The sequence below is a fragment of the Sinohyriopsis cumingii genome, chromosome 11 (assembly GCF_028554795.1).
Source record: "Sinohyriopsis cumingii isolate HCF-2022 chromosome 11, ASM2855479v2, whole genome shotgun sequence".
NCBI classification, from domain to species: Eukaryota; Metazoa; Mollusca; class Bivalvia; order Unionida; family Unionidae; genus Sinohyriopsis; species Sinohyriopsis cumingii.
This window is the reverse complement of record NC_142971.1, coordinates 2,295,823-2,323,818: the sequence shown is the minus strand read 5'-3', so window position 1 is coordinate 2,323,818 and position 27,996 is coordinate 2,295,823. Positions and strand designations below refer to the sequence as shown.

General features: G+C 37.4%; 1 protein-coding gene and 1 long non-coding RNA gene across 2 annotated transcripts in view; both read right to left on the bottom strand.

Annotated features, from left to right (window-relative positions):
• Positions 1-27,996, bottom strand: part of LOC149787520 (uncharacterized) — a 108,974-nt gene that overhangs the window by 53,256 nt on the left and 27,722 nt on the right. The gene's annotated exons all lie outside the window — the stretch shown is intronic.
• On the bottom strand, positions 18-21,392 carry LOC149787521 (uncharacterized). Its single transcript, XR_016424367.1, has 4 exons — positions 20,984-21,392; positions 20,341-20,462; positions 9,490-9,604; positions 18-124 (listed from the first exon to the last, which is right to left on the bottom strand). It is a non-coding gene; the product is annotated as an uncharacterized LOC149787521 (long non-coding RNA).

Here is a 27,996-nt window from a genome sequence, read left to right as displayed (position 1 = left end):
AGAGTCATTTGGATTACCTTGTTTTTTATCATTCTGCGTTGGTTGGGTGCATATTTGAGGGTCTCTGATATGGTCTCTTCCATTCCATTTGCCTTTGCTTTGCCATTAGTTTTCAAGCAGGCTTCTGCATGAGTAATACAATGTTTTAAAATAAGTTTCACAACAAAGGATGCATTGCATTTTTCTAAATGCCAGCAATAATCAATGGAATATTTTTAAAACATGTACTTTGAAATGTGTCTCAAGTTACTTTATCAATTCATTTAAAAATCTCTGGCAAGTCACATGAAAAACACAATTTAAATCAAGCCATACTTACTTATCAAAGACTTTCTCATTCACATCCTTTACCTCACACAATAAATATCAGCAACACCAACATTAAATTCACACAATCAGTACAAAACCTAGGTGTTACTCTGGACAGTACTCTCACATTGCACCAACATGTCATGAACATATGCAAGGCTGCGTATCTTGAGCTGAGACGCATCAGCTCCATTCTCAGATATCTTTCAGTTGATGCCACTAAAACACTTGTGTGTTCATTACTGCTTTCAAGACTGGACTATGGTAACTCAATTCTGTCTGGTTCATCTTAATATCTACTGCAGAGACTTCAAAAAGTTCAAAACATAGCTGCTTGGATCATACTTAGAGTACCACAATCAGAGCACACCTCCCCGCTGCTCTGTACCCAACACTGGCTATCCATTCGATCCAGAATCAAACACAACATTAGTTCTCTGTGCTACGTTTCACTGACAGACTCTAGTCCAACATACCTATCCGACCTCACCTATGTGTACACACAAGCAAGATACTTACACTCCTCTTCCGACAATCATATACTCATTATTCTCACCATGAAAACAAAGTCACATGGACAGCATTCTTTTGCATACCAGGGCCCAGCAACATGGAATGAATTGCCCACTGAACTTAGACACAAAGACGCAGTGATCCCATTCAAGAGTGCTCTCAAAACTACTTATTCTGACTACAAAAACAAACTTAATGACTTAATAATGTTAACTACCTTAAATATTGTCAGCATGTTTTTTATGTTTTCTAATTTCATGGTGTTTGTTTTTGTAATCATATCATTGTGTATGTTTTTATGTTGTCTAATGTTGCAAAGCGCTTAGAGCTTCTAAAGATTAGGCGCTATACAAAGTCCTCATTATTATTATTATTATATTTAGCTTGGATGAATATTTTTTAAATCAGTGGCCATAACTAAAAAATGGGATTTTGTTTTATGATCATAAAAGTATGTTGGACACCATCCATGATGTACAATGCTGTCTGACATTTCTATGCACCTAAGGTTTCCATCTCAAATATTAAAGCAAAATGCATACCGAATTTGACAGATTGATGAAAATAAAAAAAAGCAATGCTTACCATTTGAAAAGAGGCAATTGTCACTAGAATATTCTATTCAAAATGATATTAATTTTGGACACAGGGGATACCACCCCCATGTTTTCCTGACTCGTGATATGTCGGCCTATTCTGTGCACAGCTTTAAAAGATGTAATGTTTATCAATCGAGCTATAGAAATGAAATACATTTACTGTAGACTGTTTCTGTCAGCAGTTAAGTTGAGTAATTAGGTCAGGTTTATAGCTAGTTTACAAAATTCAATGTAGAATGCCAATAAATGACAAGATGTATTTTTGCAAACTAAAGTGATCTTGAAAAAAGATTAGTAAAGTTTAACATTTTATAAAAAATAAGCTATTATGTGGAAAAGAAACAACAATGAAATAGGATGCAATGTGTTTACGTCTAGTTTTGGAAGGTACCGTCTCTAAGGTACCGTCATAATTGTACCGTAGTTTAATGGGTGGAAAGGCCATTGAAAGGTAAGGGCAGTGCGGAGACCATCGAGTATGTTCCAGAATAGCTGAATCTTTGTAGATACATAGATCCATTCGTAACTTCAGTCCGCAAGCGAAACACTGTACTTCGTATCCCAATCCTGACTCGGGTCCGAAGTAGACAAATCCTGTTCTAGCTAAAACATACGAAGAAGGTAATCCTTCCCTATCCATAGGCTATTTTTGAAACATGTCCAATCGACGGGCACAATCACAATAGTCAGGTAAGAAGACTGGAAAATGGTAGGTTTTGAACTTGGAGTTCTCACTGGATTTCTCACTCCATTCTTGCTGCGGCGAAGTCATCCTTCTGGTGGGTGGCTATCCTCTTACAACCAATGTTTTATACCGACATGTCCATACGGCAAAGTAAAGTGGGTGGGAAGCCGCACTCGCTTCTGCTACACGATTTGATAGACTTTTTCCAAGGGTCGACTGACGATGTGGTGTGTGGGTAAACGTACAATCTTGTTGGGTTGATAGGTGGTCACTATCTCTAGACTGCAAGGCTTCTTTCAATATGCCAAAGTTGACCACTCGACTGGTACGATAATTCAGAGTAAGTCCTTTCACTTTACACTTCGTGTGCACTTCTCCTTGTTTGGCTCAGTATTCGTAGCCGTAATTTTTGGGACCACCACTAACGAAACTTAGAATCTTGTCATCGGGGTGCTTGTCTGTCCAGGCTCCTAAACGGTCTCCTTCGATGTCAGGGTGCTGTTGACTCGGGTGATCGATATAAATGCAACTGTCCATGTCAAAGTACAAGACACGTTCCCCTAACAGTTCTAAAGCTTCGTACAATTTTAAGCGAGCATGAGCTGTCATGTAAGCTGCAATGATGACATTTCCAAAGGGGTCATCTTCTACAAAGTTCAGATCTTCTTCGTAATTCACCAAGATCAAATCCTCACGAACGACGTCCACGTGTTTCATGAATTTGGCTTTGTCGTGAATCATCTGAAAGTAGCGGGAAGGTTCGGTCAAATACTCCGTCTTGGGTAAACACGGTCATTGTGCCATTTTACCCCACAAGCAATTTAACATCACTTTGGCAAACGATCGCCTGCCTTCGTTTTTCTCAATGTGATCTGAAGTAATGCCTTCTTGTGCCCAGAATTTCTCTCTGAATGTCTTTTGGTCTTCGGGAGTGTGACACCAGGACAGATAGCCACTGGCTTCTTGCTCAGTTTCAAAAAGGCATCCACGTAGTCTGCGAAAATGCCTTTCTGCGTGGGGTCACCCTTGTGGAATTATTGTGTCTTGGGAAAGTGGCAAATTTCGTACACTTCTAACAGTTGGTATCCCATGTTCAGAGCTTTGAACAATTCTACGCTGACCCATGTCCCAGTCAAGGCCCGTTCTTCCTGGGTGTGATGACAAGGTTGATCTTGGTTGCACGTTTCAGCACAAGTACGGCACAAAGGAAACATAAGTTTGCTTTGGCAATGGCGAGGTAAGACGGGATGGTATAGGTTCATGGGAGGCAAAACTTTGCACTTGATCAAGCCTTCGTATTGTCGAATGTTTTTTAGGTCGATGTGTTCGGTGAACAATTGTGGGTGCCCTGCAGGAAAGCAACAATATTTGCACACGTAGGGATACAGTGAACACACGTCCAAGTATATGATTTCTTCTCCTTTCTCTTCGTCAGCTTGGTACAGCAAACAGGTGGCATTGGTCCTTCCTCCGTACAAACTATTACTTGGGTTCAGGGGGTCCATGAACTGGTAACTTTCCATGAGGCGTTTAAACTCGGGATCGGTGTTCAAACGGTGATTGTATTTGTGTTCCCACATTTCCACCACTTGGTATCCTTCCTGTTCTAACTTTAGGCGTGGCTGACAAATGGCCTGGTACAAGTCTTCCATGGTTCGTTGTAAGAACTGATTTTTAGTGCCGCGGTCAGGGTAACAGACGGGACATCCGTGAAATAAGCAACCGTTAAACTCGTACATGATCTTGGGGTTTTCTAAGTCCCAGCCATTGACCGAATGCATTCCGATGATCTTTCGCCCTGTCCGTTGCGGGCATGCTGAATCCATTTGTCTTCCTTGTCGCACAAGTAATGCAACCAGCATGGGGCTTTGACCGAGTATTGACGTTTGACATAGTTGGTCGTTTGAGGACTGATGACAGCCACAGTGTTTTCAAGCATGAATCGTTGTCGGTAGACTAAGGAACACGCTTTGGCAATGGTGCAAGCCTCTTTTAAATGATCAACCCCTCCGTGTTCCATGAACAGTTCTCGAAATTTTCCACAGCATCGCCGTAAAATGTCCATGTCGGAACGACGATACTTTAGCATTTCTTCCTGAAAGTCGAAAGGGTCGGAGGCGTGAGCCTGGTACCAAGCGTAGAAAGTTTCTCGTTCGGTACGCATGTTGTCAGGGTTGTAATAGTGAGCCTGAGGCAAATGGGGTAGAACGGCGTGTTGATTGGCTTCTGTATTGAAAAAGTGTGGAAAGTACCCTTTAGCCATTTCTGTCATTCCAAACATTTTAGGCATTCGACTCAAAGGCATGGCTAAGTAGCTCATCGAATCTTTAAACTGCACTTGTCCCACTTGCATGAAAATGATTTTGGCTCCGTTCAAAGTGATTTTAGGACGCTCGATGCCACGTTCCGTATAACATCTCAAAAGAAACTGTCCATCATATCCGGAGAAATTGTGAGCCATCACCGTGGCATGACAATGACAATCTCCATAATAATGTTCGATGTCCTCTTGGCTCCACGTCTTGTCGATGGGGTCTAAGACCCATTGTGTGAAATCGGCTAGTGTGTTCGGTCCTTGAAAGATTTTTTCACGCCCTCCAGGAATCTTACTGCAGTGAGGGCAATAACTCAAGATAGGTTCTTGAATCACTTCTCGCACGCTCGATGAGCCACGCAGAAATTAGGAATGTGAATACTGATCTCTTGCATGCATTCGAAATCGAAAAAGATGAAATTGCTTTTCTTCTTCTTGTGACCATCCTCTTTCTCTGGTTGGGATTGGTATTTTTGTATGTAGCATTGGTGTTCCAAGTCCACAATGCAGTGACAAATGTGACATTTTTTCTTTCCTGAACATACGTGTGCCTTGGTACTGTTGATACATAGACCTTGTCCACACATTGGGCACAATCTCAGGAGTTGACAAGCACATTTCTTCTGTGAACCTTGCATCTTCAGATGTTGTTGGTAACAGGCAGGGCTGACAAATGTGCGCAGACAAGCAGGACAATGCACTGGTTCTTGCCCTTCGCTCAGACAGGGTTGAGAGGCCAAACATCCTGAGCATTTCGATCCACAATGTTTGTGTTGCTCTCGATTATTATAACCATCATAAGTCACATTTCTCACAGTAATATTTGTATCCCAGGAATCCAGTGATAGTGGTAATGGTATCGAAATGGTCATCGTGATGATAGAGGTGAATGTATTTTCCATCCTTAAAGTCTTTCCCTCGAAACAACAGAGACCCGCGCACTTCTTGAGGGTGCACTTTCAAGGTGTATCGTGGAGCTAGGGCATCTTGCAATTTTTGCATCTCAGGAATGCCACAGGATGTGTCTTTGGACAGGCATGCTTGTTGTAACAGAAGTTCTGCTTCATTTCGTTGTTTGGCTCGGTTCGATTTTCGAATGTTCTCCCAGGCTCTTTTTCATTCTACCGTGTCGTTCTTGTCGGCATAGGTTCATCCCACCACGATGGCTCGGGCTAAACACATGTGGTCTTGAAAATTGTTAATTTGGACAAGACTTGTTTTGGTAATGCAAAGGTTGTTGACCAATAAGGTCTTTCTGCATTGTCCGGTCCCTTGAGGAGGAGAGACGTGGGTCATGTCCAGTGTGGCTTTTCCATCGGTGATGTCAAACTGGTCATTAGATTGTTGCACGTGTTGAATCTTGTCCATGACTTTGGAAGTGGTCAATTCTGCAGGGCTGCTAAACTCGATCCAAACAGGGGATTTCAAGCCGTCATGTTGTATGGAAAGTCTCAAGCGATCATCTTCTTTGGGTTGACATTGTCGCTTGAGTGTGGTGAGCAAAGAATCCCACATGTCGGTGATGAACCCTTTTGCTTTCTCTAACAGACTTGAAATCTTTAAACTTCACTGTGTATTTGTAAGCCGTAGTTCTAAATTTTCTAGAGGGACGCTTTTCCGTCTCTCGAATGTCATAGTACTTTTCAGGGTTGACTAAGGGTGGTAAACTTTGTTTAGAGGGTTTGGATTCTGGTTCACTCATGTCCTCTTCAAAATCACTGGCATGAATTTGTGCCAAGACTTCAGCCCTAGTACGAGGCGATAGATCACGTTTCTGCCTCTTACTTTCTTCTTCTTTCTTCTCAAATGAATTGGATCATTTCATCTCGATAGCAAAAAGTCAAATGACTAAAGTTTAAACACCATGGATTAATTTATAGTCATAGCAGACCAGCGTATATAAAGGGTATGTGTCTTGTCCTTTCACTATTCATTTCACTCTCAAACTGAGCACAACAATGGAAGAGACTACCAAGATTGAACGTTTCATCAGAGCTTTGCGAGGGGTCATTAGAAAATTCTCTTCAGACCAGCCGAGGGACTACTCTCCTTCCTTTCAAGATAAAAGTCAAGATACTTGCTATATCTGTCAGAAGAAAGGGCATTGGTCTTCAGAGTGTCCAGACCGTCAAAAAAGAAAAAAAAGGGGTTAGAAGAGACAAAAGTCAAGATACCTGTTATTATTGTCAAGAAAAAGGACATTGGTCACCAGACTGCCCAAAAAAGAAACAAGAGGAGTCAGAAGAAGAGAGGGATTCTTCAGAGGAAGAGGAAGAAGAAGAGGAAGAAAACAGACAGGTGAAGAAAAAGAAACAGGAGAAGAAAAGAAGGGAAGAAAGTGAGGAGGAAGAGGAGGAAAAGACTATGACGGTGAAGAAATTAAAAAAACAGAGAGTGAACAATGAGACAGAATAAGTCTATGAACTTTTTAAAGTGCTCTGTTGTGAATTGTGAATTGTAAATATTTATAAAAGAATAAATTAATTATAAAAGGTAAGTGTCTTTGGGTTTTGATTTTAAAATAAGAACCTACACTCACGCACACTCATACACAGACAGGTACTATTGGGTAAAATGTTTTTTTTTAGTTATTGGCAATTGAAAGCCTATCTCTTTTCGAGAGACGTGGATGGCCCTGAAAAGGGCCTTTTTTGGTGTAAGGGGTGAGTTTAAACAATCAACTTTAACTGTCTTAAGCCTTTGCCATGGCCAAGGCCTACTTCTGGACTGCGTACTGTTGATGATGATTTCGTTGAAATCACTAAGGATGGTGCAGTAGGCGTAGTCACAGGGTTGGAGTGTTTAGCTTGGGAAGGTCGTATTCTCTTCGGCCGTAATAAAGAAGTCTGATACATCTGTTTCAGACTTCTTAACTAAAATGTCTAACAGTACCGTGACCGTTTGATTTTGACACCCTTGTTTCTTTGCTGCTGCGTCTTCTTCTTCTTGTTTTTTTCTTACCTCTTCTTCTTGCTGCTGTTGCTGTAGGAGAAAAGCTTGTTCCGCTTCCTTTTGCTGTTGTATAAATTTCTCCAATTCTTCTTTCTGTCTCTGTCTAAAATTTTCCATGTGCAGTAATGAAGGAGAAGGTGACGAAGGTTCAGGAACAAATTCTTGCAAGGTAAAAAAATCCACAAAATCCCAATTCACCTCTTCTGAAAGTAAGTCTGGGTTCCCTTGGGCAGTCTCCACCATCAGTGCACCCAAACTGATCGTTTTCTGAGTTTCCGTCATGTTGAAAAACTGTCGCTTAGATTGACTACGCACAGGCGCTAGCGAATCTATATAGACTATGTGACGTCACAGACTGCTCTCTTCGGATTGGACGTGGGCTGACTGAATTTTGTAACGCGTGTTTGGATTGGTCAACAAACTCAATCCGTTTCAATCCTTCCTCCCCCTATAAATAAGTACAGTTCACTGCATTCCTTCACCTGTTACTCAGCACCCCAACATGTGGACCGATGTACAATCTTCAACACTTGTGTCTTCGATGATGTTCCGGACGGACATATCAATGTATGTCCGATCCAACTGGACAGTTATCCACAGGACAGACACCAGCCTGTGGATGCGAAGAATCTTATGTGGAGCATCAAGGATGCCTCAAAAGAGTCTTAATCTATGGTCCTGCAGTCAGGCACAGCCTAAGGTCAAGAAGAAGATGTCACAGATGCCCTTTATGTTAAGGGTATATTAACATAAAACCAAAGGCCCTTTTCAGGGCCATTCCTATCTCTCGAAAAGATCTTGACTTTCAATTGCCTACCCCTTTTTTTATTTTTTTGTTTAAAAAAATAATAAAAAAATAGAGACCCCTCCCTGTTTCAATTTTCGCCTGTTCCATTTTCATAGACCCATCAGGTCGGGACCTTATTAAAATAGGGTCCCGACCCTGTTCCATTTCCCCTAGTCCCAAGACAGTCCCACGATTTATTCCCCATGTTCAATTTCCCTTGTCCCTAGAGTGAATAGTTTTTTTTCTTTCTCCCATGTTAAATTCCCCTTGTCCCTAGAATGGATATTTTTTTTTTTCTCCCATGTTAAATTACATAGTCCCCAGAGTGGATATACCCTTTTTAACATGGAAGTTCCCTAGTCCCTAGACCGTCCCTATTCACTACTACCATTGTCATTACCAGCCTGAAACCAAATTTAATGCCATTTGTATAAATTCATTTCAAATAAATATTATGATATAGTTGAAGTGTAAAGTCAAGCAAGTATTCTGTTTGCAGATTTTACATTTTAGATATTATAGTAAAGTCATATTTTCTCTTGTTTAGTAAACTTTATTGCAACTGGTTCCAAAATAGTAAATCTTATTTAATGTTCATTCACCAGAATAGGTATTAATACAATCCCGAATTAACTGTATGGTACTAAAATATACCCTGATCTTGTGTGAGATTGTAATATACAGAACTATACCTCAAGACAACAATAATATATTGAATTTATATTGTATCAAGACTGTCATGGTTATGAACTCCAACTTTATTCAGGTTTTTTCATAATAAATGATCATCTTGTGCTATGGTTGAAAAGAAATCAAAGTTCAGTTTAACTCCATTCTCTCCACATTTGTAAGTTGTTAAGAGGCATACTCATCCTCAGTGTTATAGTAAAATGTAATCTTATTTGGATCAATCTTGGTGGTGTAATATATGAATGGAGAAAGAATATTATCATCCAGATTAAAATGTTTTATTCAGACTCTACTAAAATTTTTAGTTGGATATGGGTTACGGAGCCTGATGTGTACGAACAAAGCAATGTGTACCATGACCTTTTTAATTTAACATTTTAAACTCCTGCAGAAGAAAGAGATTTTTTAGATCCATTAATCTGTATTAACAAAAACATTTCTTCAGTATGATTTTCAATTACTTAGTATTGACAAAACTCATATTTTAAAGTTGTTGTTTTTTTGTGTTTGGTTTGGCCTTTTATGGTAAACCAACACAAGTAAGTTATTTAGTGCCAAGGCACTTTAAGTATAGTGCCTTGCCCAAGGACACACAATGGTAGCTAACCCAGGTTGGTCTGATGGTAGAATTTGAACCTACCTTATTTCACAGGTCCAGAAAGCTAACCACTGAGCCACTACAGCTCCCCATCTTATAGTGGAATGCTGGTATACTTTATGATCAAGAAGGATGGGTTGGGGTATGCATGTTGCATCTGAAAAAAGTGATGGAATTTTTGTTTACATAATATTTTAGTCATACAATATGAATCATTTTCTATAGATTTAAGATGTATCAGATCAAGTTAAGAAAAATCATATATTCTGTTTCCTGGGAATGTACTAAAATTCACTGTTATTGTTTGATTTTTTGGTAGTAAGCTTACTTGGTATTTTTTTCTTTTTAACTTGAATACCTAATTTGTTAACATCCTATTCTAAATCTTCAGAGTTCTGTCTATTAAGTGACAACTGTTGATACATGTAGGGAAGTTTTTGTTTATATCTTTTGATTTTTGTGATTCTGGAAGTTGCAGTATTTGTTGTTGTATTATAACCATTTCAGTAATTTAATGAATGCAGAGTATACTGCTCTATAAATGAAATTTAAGTGAAAATAATGTAAAAGTATGTTTCACTGCAAATATAAATTGTTTAAAATAATATATCATTTATCATATGACTATTCAATTGTGGTAACTAGTATTCCATCCAATATCTATATATTAAAATATGTCTTTTCATACAGCTGGTGATCATTTAGATACAAGTCCAATTGAACATAATCAAATTATCAATGCAGGTGTTTTTATTAGTAGTAGTATTGCAAGTATAAGTGTTAGTATTAAGATTTCATATACAGGTATGATAAGTGTATCATAATGTTTAAATGATGCTCCTTGTTACAACATAAAATATGTTCATTGAAACAAATGGTTCACTGGTAAATTGGCAGCAAAGGTCTTCACTGAATTATGTTGCATAAACTATTTTACAATAAAACATATATGATGCATCTCAATTATGATGAATGTGAGGAGGAGGATTAATAATAATGCAATTTAAGTTATCTTCATAACATAAGTTCTAGCAGATGTGTAATTTTTATGTGGTTCATCATCAGTTTGAAACTGGTCTGTGATTTCTGGATCTGGACATACCTGGTTCCCTGCTGTTGTGCTGCTATGGTCTTTACAGTTCATTAGGATATCAGTTACACTTGGTTTACATTTAGAACCCCATGGGATGGAATGCCCAGTTTGAAACTGAGAGAATGGTTAATTATCCATAATATAACTCCTGCAGTTATTATTAGGTTTGATATCAAGGTCTTTCTTTAAAAGCTTTTCAACTCAGGTTCTGTTCTACCATACAGATAAATAAAGTCAAATTCAAGGCTTTCAGATTTGTCCAGTTTGTTTCATGTGTTGCGGCAGACAGACTGTATATTGCCACTGTACCATATAAATATCAGTGCTTAGTCTGCTCTCAGTTGCTGTGGTTTGATTAGTTACAAGTGTCATCACATGTGACTAATTATTGACCAATGTAATGAAACTTGTATAATTAGAAGGCTGTATTTAAAAACTCTAAAGATCTTAAAAAGAAAATTGGATCGGGGTAAGTAAAACCTTTTACTTTGACCATTTGGCTAGAAAATAATTTTCAATAAGTTTAAATTGGATAATAGTAATATAATAATTAATTACACAAATCAGAATAAAAGCTATTTGCATATCCCCTTACAGCTGTTGCTTTTTCATAGTACTAAGTAGAATAAAGTATAGTTAAGACAGATAGCTTTAAGCTAGAATTAAACTCAAATAAATTGCAAGAAATCAAAACAAACCCAGGATTAAAACTAAAGAAATATCCCGTCATATATACCTTACATCAAATAAAGAAACTCAAGATGGATAACAACAAAATTAATGTCACATCATCAAATAGTTATCTCAGCTGCCTGGTCAACCTAAAGGCAGATAAACTAAGGCAAACTTACTCCGAAGCAGTCTCATCCCCCCTAAGAGAAAAACGACAGATACAGTTCTTAACGCCAATTTTCAACTCGACCCCAACTGACTCGATGAGTAGACTCTACCTGTCACCAAGCGTAAACGAGAATGTGGACAATCTACCGAGTAACCGCAAAACTACATCCGACATGAGTACCCAAACTGAGGAACAATACTCAACAAGCACAAAAACAACCCAGACCACGCTGGTTAAAAACACTAGCAGCCAGGGGACTCAAACTGAGAACCTACTAGATGAAACAGAACGCCCTCACCCTACCACAAATAAAGCAGTCACACACGACTCAACAAAAGGTAAGAATAATAGGAAAACCAAATCCCAAATACCAGTTAGAAAGAATAAGGAACACACTAACTGTCAGAATACAAGACCCAGCAAGCCGGTTATGGACAACGAAACAAAGTCAGCTAAAGAGACAAACACCAGGGAAAAAAAGACCAGTCTGCAAAATATCCAAAACAAGAAACACCCCGCTGAACTGACTCTCTTCGTCAAGGGAGTAAATTCCAAAATAACGAAGTTAGCCTTTAAAACCATAGCATGGCAATTGAACAAACATCACCAAGGAGAATTCACGCTTAAAAGCACTAGAGACGACTTGCTGATAATCAAATGCACCACTGAACAACAGATTGCCAAATATATGGAAATTGAAAGAATAGACCAAATAAATGTTCAGGTCACTAGACACAACAGAACAAAACAACACATAGACCCAAACCCCCCAAAAACACACAACAAAGGAGTCATATACGTATCAACTCAAAATAAAACCAATGAAATAGTAGACTACATAAGGAGTAAAGGACAGGAAGTAGAGAAAGCAATCCGCCTAAAAACAAGAAGGGGAAAGGATAGCACTGCAGTGGTACTCTTTTTTAAGGGCGCCACCCCAGAAACTATCAAAATAGCCGAAAAACTCGAGGCTAAAAAAATTTTTGCTTTCAAAAACAAACCACGGTTCTGTGGCAACTGCAAAAATTGGGGGCATTACTCTAAGAGTTGCGGAAACCTATTCCGGTGCAATCAATGTGGTCTTCACCACCCAGACCGGAAAACATGTAGCGCCACCAATCAGCACTGCGCTAACTGTAGTGGTAACCACAAACCAAACCACGCAGAATGCCCCAGGGCTCTTAGAGAAGCCCTAATAGTCGAATATATGATCTCCCATGGGGTAAACTATAAGCAGGCCAAAACAAAAATCAGGATACCAAAAACAAAATAAATAGGTAGCACCCTCACTGGTAGGAAACACGCATAAAACGAAAACAACAGTAAATTAAACAAACTATTAAGACTTTTTGCACTAGAGATGGATTCCAGAGCAGAAATCAAAATATGGCAATGGAATGCACGCGGCCTTAGGGCCCACGCTGACCAACTAAATAACAAAATACTTGAACAGGAAAGAAAACCAGATGTTATATGCATACAGGAAACCCACCTAAATGATACCTCACGTATCCCAAACATCATAGGCTACAACACCAAATACCTAAAGCATCGATCCCCCACAGCAAGAGGAGAGGGGTTAGCAACCTTTGTTAGAGATGGAATTACATCAGAAATGCATAAATTAACAGATAGTAGACCGCCCAATGACTTCGAAATACAGATAGTCAAAATAACCGCTCAAACTAAGCAGGTACTAATCGTTAACCTCTATGAAACAAATGAGCAGCGCAATTTAAGTGCAGACGAAACAATCAAAATGATTAAAGACTGTGGAGAATGGGTGGTAATATGCGGGGACTTCAATGCACACAATGAACTATGGGGGAGTCAAAAGACGGACATTAAAAGAAAAATTGTAGAAAAATGGGCAAAAAAATGCAACTTAGTTTTTCTAAACAACGGAATGCACACCCGGATAGATGACAGAACAGGCCACACATCAGCAATAGACCTATCTCTATGCACACCAAGATTAACAGGCATTTCTGATTGGCAAGTTGATGAAAGCGACCCTATGGGAAGTGACCATTACCTTATAAATATAGAAATACAAATTAGAATACCTCAAAATAAAGCGTCCTTCACACCAAGATGGAAATACGAACAGGCCAACTGGATTAGGTTCAAACAGATAGGTGACTCAATCGACCCAGAAACCATATATCACCGGGACATTGACACCTTTAATGACAAATTAATAGAAACCATTAACACAATGGCCCAAGAAACAATTCCTAAAACTAAAGGAGTAGCACCCAAACCCACGGTGCCCTGGTGGAATAATGAATGTAAAATAGCAATTAAAGAGAAAAAAAGAGCTCTAAACAAATTCAAAAGAACTAAAAATAATAGGGACTTTAACTACTACAAGGAAAAGGAAAAACTGCCAAACAAACTATTATGATAGCTAAACAAAACTCATGGAGAGAATTCTGCTCAAAACTAGATATTAACACAAAATCGAAGGAGGTGTGGCAAAGAATTAAAAAAATGAGAGGCAAAACTAAATCAATAACCCCCAACATACCTGGACAAAACAACAAACATAAGGCAGAATTATTCGCAAACTATTTCGCCAATGTGTAGCAATACCAACTTAGAGGATAAGTTTAAAAATCATAAAAGGCAATTTGAGGAAAGCAACTCTGACAACATAAAGGAAGCAGGAAATAATGACGGCCCACTAAACCTTCCGTTTACAGAAGCCGAATGGAGAAAGGCCCTCGCCGGCAAAAAGACCACATCCCCCGGGGAGGATACTTTGGGGTATGAAATGTACAAGAACCTACCCAAAAAACTTGTCACAATTGCACTTAACCTCATTAATAAAATATGGGAAACCGGTACCATACCTATAAGATGGAAAAAGGCAGTAGTGGTCCCGATTCTTAAGCCTGGAAAACCCTCAAGCGATATAAAATCATACAGGCCCATATCACTAACAGACAATATATGTAAAATAATGGAAACTATGGTAAACAACAGGCTGAAATACCATTTAGAAAGCAAAGGACTACTAGCTAATACACAGAGCGGGTTTCGCAACTACCGAAGCACAATAGACCAACTCATGAGACTAGAAACCGCTGTCAAATTAGCATCTAGAGAAAAATTTTAAAAATCCAGATATGTTACAGCCATCTTCTTAGACATGGAAAAAGCATATGATCTAATGTGGACTAAGGGACTGATAAGTAAACTTAAACCATACGGAATAACTGGCAATATATACAAATTTATTGCTAACTTCCTAACCGATAGAAAGATACAAGTCAGACTAGGACAAGACTACTCCGAACGATACAAACTGGAAAATGGCACGCCACAATGAAGCGTAATCAGCCCAACTTTATTTAATATAATGATAAACGACCTGGAAACAGCGGTAAAACCCAACCACCTTGACTTATCCCAATTCGCCGATGACAGCGCCGTATGGAAAACTGGCAACCCAGCCAGCAGAGAAATGACCAAGCACTTACAAAAAGGACTAAACGATATAGGAAATTGGACAGATAAATGGGGATTTAAATTGTCACCTCTAAAAACAGTAGGCATAGTTTTCAATCCGGGAGGTGGCCACCCCCCACCCACTCCAAACTTAACCCTAAAGGGGGTACCCATCAAATTCGAAAAACAAGCGACACTCCTAGGTATGGTATTCGACCACGAACTCACGTGGGCAGCTCATATCCAAGAACTCGTAACGAAGTGCAAACGAGACATCAACCTCCACAGAAACCTCAGAGGGGTGAATTGGGGGTTTGATCAAAAAACACTCGTTACCCTATATAGAGCACTTATAAGAGCAAAATTGGACTACGGTTGCCAGGTATATGGAGCGGCGAACGCCACGTTACTAAAGAAACTAGACACAGTCCAATCAAAAGCGCTAAGGGTATGCACCGGCGTCCTAAATGGTACCCCCACACAAGATATCTTAATAATAGTAGGAGAACCCCCGCTAGACCTAAGGCGGAAGGAACTGATGCTGCGATACTCGACTCGAAATCAATACACCAACCCAACCACCTCACGCTACAAGCCCTCTTAGCATGCGACAAACCATTCGATACAAAAGGAAAAAATAAAAAAATACCTAGTGGGAAAATAATTATAGAATTAAAAAAGAAATTTCAAATCGCAAATATCAACCCAGAAAAAATAAGGTACTACCCAGACCCCCCGTGGACCTGTCCCACACCACAAATAGATCTTAGCTTACGTAAACTAGGACAAAAACAAAATGACCCGATAGGACTAAGAGCATCAATACTAACGTACATTGACAACAAATACGAGACATACACGCAAATCTTCGCAGATGGATCAAAAACCAAAAATCCAAATAAAACTGCAGCAGGGATAGTGATCCCAAAATTAGATGTCGCCGTTGGAAAAAGACTCCCAGACCAATGCGCTATATACATGGTAGAATTCATGGCAATACTAATGGCATTAACATACGTCAAAACATACCCCACAACTAAGGCAGTCATTCTAAGCGACTCTTACAGTGTACTACAATCGTTAGCAACAGACCAATCCAAGAGCAGACCTAATATGATTAATCATGCAAGATCGCTACTTAAAGAGATTGAAAAAAACAACAAACACGTTGAATTCGTATGGATACCCTCTCACATCCATAATCCCAGGCAATGACAAAGCAGATGCAGAAGCAAAAAACACCACAAACGAACCAAAAGCCCAAAATATAGCATACAGCGTCACTGAAATCAATAACATGGGACAAGATCAATGACATGTGGCAAGAGCTATGGGAAAAATCGGATGCAAACAGTCTAATACACACGATGATGAAAAAAGTAAGTAGAAAAGTCGAAAGTCCGACCTTCAAAAATCCACACGATATAACAATAATAAATAGAATAAGAACAGGTAAAACACTATTGGCAGGATGCGCAGGGAAACACATAAAAAGGGGACCAACCGAAAACTGCCCCTACTGCCCAACTCCAGAAACAATCGCACACTTAATAAATATATGCCCCAAATACAACCAGGAAAGGGCCGAACTAAAATCTCAACAGGAACAAATAGGAGAACGGTGGACATACCCGGAGTTACTTGTGGCAAAAAACAATAACATAGGAATGACCTATAATAACATCATGACATTCATTAACAAAATAGGCAAAAGGGGACAAATCTAAACCGAATGAAGGGTTGGGTATAAAGAGAGACCATGTAAAGAAATTAAAACCAATAAACCTAAAAGATCGAACCAAAAAAGAAAAAAACCAATCAAAATATTACAAATCACTGTTTGGGAATTGTGATGGCCGGCTCGGGCTAGTGGGTTCACAGACTGACACCGCCGCTCATAATCCGAACAATAAAAACCAGATAAGGACGAATATTACAAAATCACTGTTTTGGAATTATAATGGCATGCTAGGCCCCGTAGGTTCAAAAAAAAAAAAAAAAAAGAAAAAAAGGAAAAAAAAAAACAAAAAAACAAAAAACAAAAAAAAAAATATTAAAAAGTAAATCAAAGACCAGTCAAAATATTACAAATCACTGTTTGGGAATTGTGACGGCCGGCTCGGTATCGTGGGTTCACAGACTGGCACAGCCGATCATAACCCGAACAATAAAAACCAGATAAGGACAAAATATTACAAAATCACTGTTTCGGAATTATAACGGCATGCTAGATCAAAAAAAATTATAACGGCAGGATCAAAAAAAAATAAAAAAAATATAAAAAAATAAAAATAAAAAAAATATACATTAAAATAAATCACAAATAGCTAAGCTAAACAAAAATAACAGGTAAATAGCCAAGTGGTCAAAGCGAAGGGAAACAAAGGCAATCAAACCACCTCCCTCGAAGAAAACATCTCACGGCGAACATGGCAGTATCAAAAGGACGAGAAGACCAAAATAGAAACGGACACGGGATAAGGCAGAAAGAGCTGAAATAAAGAAGAGCAGGAAAAGGCACAGGATGAAGTTAAACGTCCTAAGGCAGTAAAAGAAGAAAGAACAGGACACTTGCAGACCTTGGGGAATGAAGGCAGAAACAATGAAAAGAGTATGCCTCAAATAATCAAACCACCCCCACCCCCCAGTATGAAAAGAATTGCCTTCCCGAAATCAAACAAAAGAAATAAGGCCACCCCCCCCACATCTACTTATAAGTGTGAATGAGAAAGTGAGCGTGAATGTGTGTTGTCGGGATATGTGGGAAAAGCAGAAAAACGAACAAAAATGTCAATAGCCATCACACAAATATAGCATACACACTCCCTACCCACCTTTTTTTTCTTTTCTTTTCTTTTTTTTTTTTCTTTTTTACAAACAAATTTTACCACATAGGGCTTTCATTCTGACCCACGAAAGCCCTCTTTTGACCAACAACTTACTGGCCCTGAAACACACTGATTGGTTTAAAGCCACACGTACGAAATACTTAACCAAATTGAGATCTCCAAAACAAAATAAAGGGCTACTAAAAGCCTACTAGATGTGAAAAAATTTTCGGAAAATTCAAGTACGCAAAGTACACAAAATTTAATAGACCTTACAAAAGATAGGAAAATTCACAACTCAGGAATATCTGAAGCGTATGTGACAATCACATGTTTGGCAAGATAGTACAGGAATAGCCCAATAAATATAGGGAACTGGGCATTGATTGCAACGAAAATTTCATAATACTGCTGCTGGTGTGCTTCGGTTACTGCCTGAAATGAGAGAGGAAGGAGATGCAGGATGCAGAAACAGACCACCAACGGAGTACAACGATGGAGAAGGTTGCAGCGATGAGAGCCTGGGCGGGACCTTTTGGGGCACCTGGGCTTCGGCTTGCTTGCTTGGGGGCATTGTATAAGTTAATCGCTAAATTCAAAAAGTACACAAACGTGTACAAACTAAACAGTCGCACATACCGAAAGGTGCACGTGACTTTAATCCAATGAATGAATGAAATGTGTGCTAGAGGGTAGGGTTAGCAGTTATACTCCCAATTATGTTTGTGATGAGCAAAAGCAGCTGCACAAATTTGAGCTTTTAGTTTGGTTCTGGTAGGGTCAAAGGATGCAGGTACATTTTACATTCATTTTTTACTAGAAATAGCTATTTTCAATATTTTTCTGTGACAAGGCAACTAAAAGAATCAGTATGTGCCTTATGCATGAATAAAGTTCACTAGTACTATAACAAATTAGCATACTTTTCATCACCCCTCTACCATCAAGATTTTTTTATATTTACCTCTGTAGCAGACACAAATAAAAGTCGGCAGCTCATTTGCAGACTAAGTTACGCATATGATCTCCAATGCTCATCTAACTGTGACAGGCAGTCACCAACAAGCCAACCTATTTCCATGCCTAACTCAAAGTAAATCTGAACCACATTATAGATTTAGCTTATGTGTAAATTTATAAATGCTAGGCTTGTGATAATTAGGTTCATGCCTTCTACCTTAAAAATTAGAGGGATGTCAAAATACGAAACTATCCAGTGAGACCTATGATGTTAATTTTAATCCCTATGGGATTTGTGACATAAAAAACCCAAATGCTTTATGTATTAAAAGGTAACTAATGGGGGCAGGATCTGCAGTGAATCAATGGTTAGTATGCTAGACTCCTGATAAAAATGTTTGTGTTAAAATCCTGTTATCAAGTCAACCAGGTTACCTACTGCAATGTACCCTTGCCTTACTCCAATTCCCTCAGTACTCAGTAAACAACTAGTGTTGATGTACATAACAAAACCAGTCCATATTGATTTTACATATTTTACTAAATCCTGACAAAAATAATTCTCTAAATAAAGAATGATTAATATGTGATGGTCTCACATGTAATCAAACTCTTCCAAGCTTTTAATGATATGAACCGATTTATCAATGTTTATCAAATTTGCATGAAAAACTATTTCTTATTTGTCATCAAATATGTTCAATGTTTTGATCATATAAGCATTTCTGCTACATTAGATCAAAATAATCTTTTTGTCAGAAATAGAGCCCTTATAGTATTTGCAAGGTCAACCAATCAGATGCAGAATTTGAGTTTAATATGAATGAATATTTTTTTTACAAAATTGCTCTTTTGCTATATCTTGATGAGATAAATCTATTCACCAAGTCTGATGAAATTAATGAGAAATAGTTTTAAGAGCAGTAGCAAGAATGGCTAGTGAGATGTAGAACCACCACATTATATGCATAGATTTTGCTTATAGCCTCAGACATACAAGCAAATAATTAAACAAGTCAGATCTAAATTGGATCATAAACACTGTTGTGCAAATCATAAGAAACTCTGCCAATCAGGTGCAAGGTCACTTCACTACCATACCTTTATCACACTCATAATAAGCATCATTGTGAAACTTGACTCTATAAGCCCAATGGCCAAGCATGATCAAACTTGAATCAGCAGTAGTGGTTATAACCTCATGTATTTGTATGCATCTTCACTTCTTCAATCTAGATCTCATTTATATAAGCATGTATTCTACGTTTAGTAAAAACTGCACTACATGTATAAATATTGCATGCGGTGGTAACATACTCAGATGAAAGATCACCTTATTATTATTAATGGTTAACACTCATCAAACTTCAAGGACAACTTAATGATTTTAGCCTATATTGTGGAAGTATGGCTTTTAGGCTGGTTAAAAAACTCAACTAATCTTATACATGATCACATGTATATACTTGGATTTTGCTCATTATTAGATTTATCCAAGATGTTGATTTAAGCCCAAAACCAAGTTTTATATAAACAAATTGATCAGAACTATGGACTCCAAAGTAGCTAATTTCTTACTGTTGAAAGACAGAAGGGGATGTGAAATAAATAACACACTCTGGACCATTACATAAACCCACTTAGCCTTTTGACCAGTTGAGATAAAATATCAACAATAATGTTAAATAAGATTGATAAATTATGTTTTCTCACATTACCTCTAGCCCTTTTCAACATGGATGGTATTTTTCTTCCACATATGTCAGCTCTTAATTAGTGGCCCTTTCCCATCATGAATGTTGTAGGTGAAACTCTCAGAATTAGGCTTTTTAATTTATATCTGTAGAAGAAAAAAACTATTGGTCTGCATATATCAATGTCACCATTTCTGTATTAGATTAAAATACCATATGTGTGTGTGTGTGTGTGTGTGTGTGTGTGTGTGTGTGTGTTAATTTTAGAATTTAAGCAAACTTGTCTCCATGTGTTTATTTTAAAACTGATGATGATAACACATAACAGGTTCAATGGATAAAATGTTATTTCTTACTTCTTACAACTGCTCATTATATCTGAATTTACATTCAATGTTTGTTTTAATTAACATATTTGGGATATTGGGCAAATTATTTATTTTGTAGTTTATCATTATATCATTTACCAGTCTTTTATCATTCAAATATGTAATATAGTACCATTATACTGACTTCATATTCTATATGATATCCCAGCAATACATATTAAGCAGATAAGTGCAAATAAAAATGTTCAGAATGTAAAATTTACTCCAAGCTCAAAGAAGATCAGCAAAAGATAATATCCAACAAATTACCAAACAAAAAGCGAAGTTAACGCAGTTACCTTTATTATGACGTCTCCAACACCAACGGTACTGTACAGCTACGTCTTCTGAGTTTTACCGTCATCTTGTCTTTCAAACCAGAATTAATTTCTTGAGCTCTTACAAAATGAAGAAACTTTTAAATACTATAATTTAAGCAGCTTCTTTACATGCCATCAGATAAATTATGGCACAGTGTTATGACTGTCAGCAAAACGCAACTTCACATTTGGACGGCGCGCTGTGTGGGCATAGCCGACACAGCAACTGACATGAATTCTCTATTAGCAGACAATGATTCGGAATAAATCCTTCGCAAATCTAACATTCTCGATTTTTCATAGTTCCACTTTTCATTGTTGCATCTGTTTGATTGTACAATTGCTAATGATGTTCAATGAATCAACTTCAATTCATCTGCTGTCTGAAATCCCGGTTCAGTTGGTATTTTCTTCCGCGCATGATGCCGTGTAAATAAAAGATACGGTCGACATTCAAAGTGGTTTAGGTTAATTTATTATTGTTCTTTATTAAGGTCATTTGCAGAAAGTGTTTCGCTAGGGTGAGAAAAAAAAATATAACAAAAAGAAAACTTTCTTTTCCAACGCTAATACTGTATATATTTCAATTTGTGATTGATGCTATAAATAAATAAAAATGATAATAAAGCATTTTAGCCCGTGGCTTCGGCACGGCACTCGTTTTTGTGGGTTTTTTAAAATGTTGTTAGTGTTGTTTTGGGGTTGTTTTTTGTGTGTGTACCACACTAAAAAACATACCAGGTATTAGGCCTAACGTAGGAAAAGAAATTATCCTCTATTTATTACTATTCTTACTGTCAAATGACGCAAAAGTGATCAAATTGCTATTAAGATTTTGTTTTGTATAACACTTACCGCTCGTTTTCCTCGAGATAAAGCAGCCACTTCAAAATGATTATAAAATCTGTGACAGATGAAAAACGTGGTTTAAATAATTCGTAATCGCCTGCCTTAAAATACTGTAGGAATTTGCTAATGTATTTCATGGCCCTTGTTTGAATAGATACCAACGATCATGTATATCGACCAAATTTTGTATATTCCTGCCCACAATCATGTATTTTGTATTAAACCGTATATTACACGAGCGCTCTGTGGCAAACTCGGGGGGGGGGGGTCTCTATTATACCCAGAGGCGTAGCTATGATATTTTGCGCCCGGGGACGAACTATAAAATTGGCGCCCCAGCCCCCTCCCCGTTTAATCACATTTTTGAATATTACCCTTGTTTACTTATTATAATGTAACGTTGTAAGCCTCATTTTGGCGCCCCTGTACCTTGGCGCCCGGGGACATATGTACTCCCCTTCCCCCCCCCCACCCCGCTACGCCTCTGATTATACCTGCTGTATCAGTTGAGAAATATATTGAACAGATCAGGCCCCAATACTCTCGCTCTGAAAAACATTAAAATAATTATATGCAGAATATCGGTAGGTCTCCCTCTTGCCGAAAATGTCAGCACCATATATATTTTGCAAGTAATGTAATGGGTATAATAACACACACACACACACACACACACACACACACACTTTTTTGGGAGTGGGGGGGGGGGCAACGGACAGATGCCCCCATTTCCCAAAAAAAATAAAAAGTATTTTATATTTGTGTATTTCCCCCTCAGATGTGTTCTACGTTTTATTAAAACAAAATTTTATATAAAAAATTTAGTTTTTAGAATTTTTGATGGGGTATTTATGTTTCCATAGTGTTATCTAAAGGGTTGTTCGTCCGAGTCTGGTTTCCCTCACCTTGCTCGAAGTTCATTCCCTTGAAATGTTTTGTAACCTTTGCTATATGTCGCCTAGGTCTCAGTGTTTGCTATATGTAATGGTGTTATATTGTGTGTATGCTATATTTTCTTTATGTTTGAGACAGCAAGTATAGATCAAATATCTTTCCCAGTTGTATTTCTTCCTTTATGATGTTATATTGTATCTTTTAATTTGTTTTATGGTTTTCTAATTTTGACGATGGAATGGTGTACTATTTAGACTTTGTTTAAAAAAAATAATTTCCTATTTTATTATTCGAGTGATAATATGTGTCGTTCCTCATAATAGTCTTTAAAGATGTTGATAGGTAGGTTACGCTCGATCCAAGGTTCACGCTTCTTTATTCTCTATGTGTTTTTCCTGGGTCGCGTTAGGCCTCCTTTATTTAGTTTATCTGATTATGCTTTATTGAAAGATCCAAACGTATTTATGAGACCACATTATTCTATAGTGGTCAACCATGCAGTGCGGGAGAAGTTAGTAGGGTTTTAAACTAAGTGTTATACAGTATGTATTTGTGTCTTTATTTTGTCTGTTTATGTTCTACATTGGGTGTTTTCAAAGACTCATGATGGGCCTATGCACTTCACTGAGCCCTGTGACTTAGCCCCATGATGTCATCGCCATTTACTTCCCCCTTATATTTTCCCTGTATCCCTTCCTATATATGTCTTTAGAATTTTCTTTCAGAGAAAGAAGAAAAAAAATTAAATTACAAAATTCTTTTATTTTTTTCTTTCTTCCTTTCTTCCCTTTTCTCTTTTAAAAAAAAAAGTTATATGGGTTTCTTTGAAATATTTGAAATAGAATTTGAAATTTTCTTTGAAATATGGCTGTTGTGGGGTGCGAGGAGGGGGTATGGGTATGGCATCAGCTCGCAATTGCGCTACGCGACCCTTCGGTCTGTAATACCTATTCCTCCCTCCCCCTCTCTCCCCCAATTCCAACATCAATTGCGTTATATCAACCTGACGGTAAGTATCTATTCGTCGTAAGACGTACTGAGTTCTTGTTGTGGTTAATATTCTTATTTTTACCACGTATCTTATTTAAAAATCTTTATCACCTGTCCACAGGATATCATCGTAGTTACTATATAGTCTATACATTTTAGAACGATTTTGTTTTCGTAGTCTAAATCTATGAATAAAATGTTATTTTTGTTATACTTATATTTTTTGCAAATTTTCATTATTAACTTTATCCTATTATGTTTAGATTTATCACATTGGACAATCGTATGTAGTTTGGTGAAGTTCGCTGTTTTACATAAAGGGCATTTCGGCATTATCCTCAGCATACGATGTTTGATTGTTTCTTCGCCTGTTAGCCAGGTGTTGTGCAGGTATTTAAAAATTATACTTTGTGTTTTGACAGATCTTATTTTCCCCAATTTTTCCAATTTTTTGTCCAATTTACCCCCTCAGTTGTCCTGCTCTACTCTACATTTTATATTTTTGGTTACCTCCTCCCTAATCCAAGCGTGACTTTTACTTATTAAATTTTGCATAAATCTGTTTTGTCTCTATATTTTAAAATTAGTTCTCATATGTTTGCGTGGCACTTCGATTTTTTTATATTAATTTGTTATTTTTGTATATCTCTGGTCGGTTTCTCAAGGTGAAGCCGAACCAGTAGATGTACGGTGCTTCTCACGCTGTAGCCGGGTCTGAGTGCATTTTTTTTTTAATCTATTGATTATGTTAGTTAATTATAGTAGTAGAGGGCTCGGCAACCCCAAGCCCCCTCTACTTTTGGCCCTATATAATGTCTCTTTTTTTACATGATGCATTTTATGATTCCATATATAATCTATTATTTCGTTGTCTGTTTTGTTTAAAATTGTATTATCCATATCTATGGATTTAATTATGTAGTTAATATTTGAGTATAAATAAGTCTTGGCCACTTGGGCCCGCTCCATGATAGGTAATGGCGCCATGGCCAGATTTTCACATTTTCTCTTATTTTATTGATAATATGTTCATAATTTTCTACAGCTTCTTTTTTTTATTACCAAAGTAAACCCCTAGAGCCTTTACAGTGTCTCTCAGTAAGTGTGTGTGTGTGTGTGTGTGGGGGCGATAATCCAGGGTGGTTGCCCCTCCAGTTAACTATTTTTAAGATTTCGTGCTTGTTGTGGTTTATTTTGGAACCCGACGCTTATAGCATTTCCCCTCTCTTATAAAGATGTTGCAATCATATGCATGTTAGAGCATTTTTTAATTCATTTTTTAGGTTTGGTATTTGTATGCCTTGTATAATCAGGGGCGGATTAAGGCTCACTGGTGCCCTAAGCACTGACAAATCTTGGCGCGCCCCTCTTTTCCACGTACACCTGAGAAGATAACCCTAGGGTGTACCATGATCAAGAAACAGAACATCATGATCAATTTGCACTAGTTGTATCAGTTTTTTTTACAAATCTTCATTCTTTTTTCTTTCTTTCTTTTCACCCTTTTCTCAACTTTGTGGTGCCCCCTTTGGCCCTGGTGTCCTATGCACGTGCTTAGTCTGCTTAATGGTTAATACGCCCCTGCTTGCACATCTGGGTTGTTTCTTATCGTGTGACGTAGGATTTATATTGCCATTACGTATTCTAGCATTGATAGTGGACATCCTTGTATCACTGATCGTTGTATTTCAAATTCTTTCGTGCATTTCCCGTTTAATTATCCCAGTGTGTAGGATTTTGGTCCATTTTGGAAATTGGGTCCGAAACCAAATTTTTTAAAAACATTCTTTATACAGTTTTGTTCAAATCAGTCGAAAGCTTTCTCCTGGTCGAAGAGTACCATAGCACTCATCATACCAGTTTCATTTATGTAGTTAATTATAGTTTTAATGTTTAAAATATTGTTTTGTATATCCCTCCCCCACAAGTTTGATTTACATTAATTATCTTGTTTATCCTACCCTTTACTGTATTTGTTAAAATCCTACTTAAAATCTTATAGTCCGTGTTTAAAAGTGATATAGGCCTCCAGTTTTTAATCTCGTCTCTATTCCCTTTCCCTTTGTATATAATTGTGATAACTCCCTCCCTCATAGATTTAGTCATTTTATTTTTACTTAAAACTATATTATTATACAAAGCGTTTAAGATCGGCGTCAGTTCACCGTGGAACTTTTGGTAGAATTCCACGATGAGTCCATCTTTCCCTGGTGACTTTTGTGAGTGTTGATATAATTTTTGTGATTTCTTCATCTGAGATGACATCATCACATTGGTCTCTATGTACTGCTGATGTCATCTCACAGTCGACATTTTTTAAGTAGCTGTCGATTGTGCTGAAGTATATGTTCTGTGTGGTGTGTGGTGTATAGTTCTTTATAATATTTGGAAATATTATTTAGGATATCTTCTTTTACAGTATGGGTTACATTGTTTATTTTGATATTGTTTAAAATTGTATCACCCCCTTTTCTAAATTCTTCTCGCTTATATACGTTTTTTGCCTCGTTGTAGATCTCTGTAAATTTTCCCGCCCTTATTATTCTCCCCTGATTTTCGTCTTCTTCAACGATTTTAATTTTGTCTGTCAATCGTTTTTTTTTTTCTTTCTCCATCGTCGTTTGTTGTTTTGCTTAGTTCTAATTTGAGTTCGTGTTTGTCTTTTTTTTCTGGGGTTTTTCCGCCCTCTATTTGAGTACTGAATATTTATTCCTTTTATTTTGTTTTTTAAAACATCCCAATCAATTATTATATTAATATTTTCTTCATTTTTGACGGTTTCAATTTCTTTTTTTAATTATTATTTCGACATATTCTTTGTCATTTAAAATCTTATTATTTAGTTTCCATAGTCCTGACCCACATTTTTCTATTTTTTTCATTTTTAGGTCAATAGTGAGCATGAAATGGTCTGATAGCTTTTGGTTGGTTATTGCAGTATTAATATATATTAATGGATCATAAAAATTTCCGTAAAATTTATCAATCCTGCTAGACTGGTTTAATTTATAGTTACCCAGTTGAAATCTCCCCCTATGATTAGATTTTCCATCGAATATTGTTGTAGGTAGGTGTATAAGTTTTCTTTAAAATTAGTTTCTTATTTCTATTAGCTGGCATGTACACATTTATAATATGCCAATTAAACATTTTAACACGTAGCAACCGTCCCTTAAAAAATTCCCCCCTCCTCAAACCTTTCCCAGCTTTTTAAAAATATTATTGTTGCAACCAACTCTAATATCATTATTTGCAAAATTGTTGCATATCTTTATTGCGTTAAGTTTGTCTTCTACTAAAATTTCGAACTCTGGCTTAATTCTATAGTGTGTTTCTTGTATCATTATTACACCAAAGTTTGTTTCTTTGGCTACTTTGTCTGCTTTCGCTTTGTCTATCCCATTGCTGTTGATAGTAGCGATCCGGAAATTTGTTTCTTCCATTTTTGCTTTACTCCCAGGTGCCGCATCACTTTTATATAGAATTTAATTGTATATATTTCAGTTAAAGTTATTATATTCCATTTGTTTTTGTACACACACACCCGCACGCTCGACAAAGAGCGCTTGAGTAATATACAGTTTGATACATCCTACATGGTAGTGGGCAGGAATACATATATAGGTCGTTATCCTTCTCGACCGAAGTAGTAACATTGTTCCAATGCTAACACTCGACGTCCTCGATTTGTGCTTCATCGTATTTGCAGTCTATACACTTAAAGTTACAATGGAAAAGTGTACATGAACATATTTATACCATAGACAGAGCCTTGAAGTACTACTTTTTTCGGTCTAAAACTGTCCCAAAAAAAAAAGAAAAAAAACCCAGCATGTAATAGTTCATTTCGATACAGTTGCACAGAGCATTTGACGTTCATTTTGATGTCAATATATATTGATATCGATTAAGTGCGATTTGTTTTCAAAGCTGCTTTATTGCTGGTAGTGCTTCTGTTTTCAAGTTCGATATATAATATACCCATGGAGCAGTAGTAATACAGAAATCAGAACAACAACCATCATCATCATCATCGGGAGTATTATTATCGTATATGTTGGTCACATCGATGATCATTAATAAAAAGCGGTTGAAATATGAACAATATTCCATCTCTTCAAATAGCAAATAACTAAGCAAAGTGTGTGTGTGTGTGTGTGTGTGTGTGTAATTTTTAACGTAGCTTTAAAAAAAAATGCAATCATATCGCTACCATGTCTGCATTGTGACAGTTTATAATGATGTCTAGCAATGTGGCA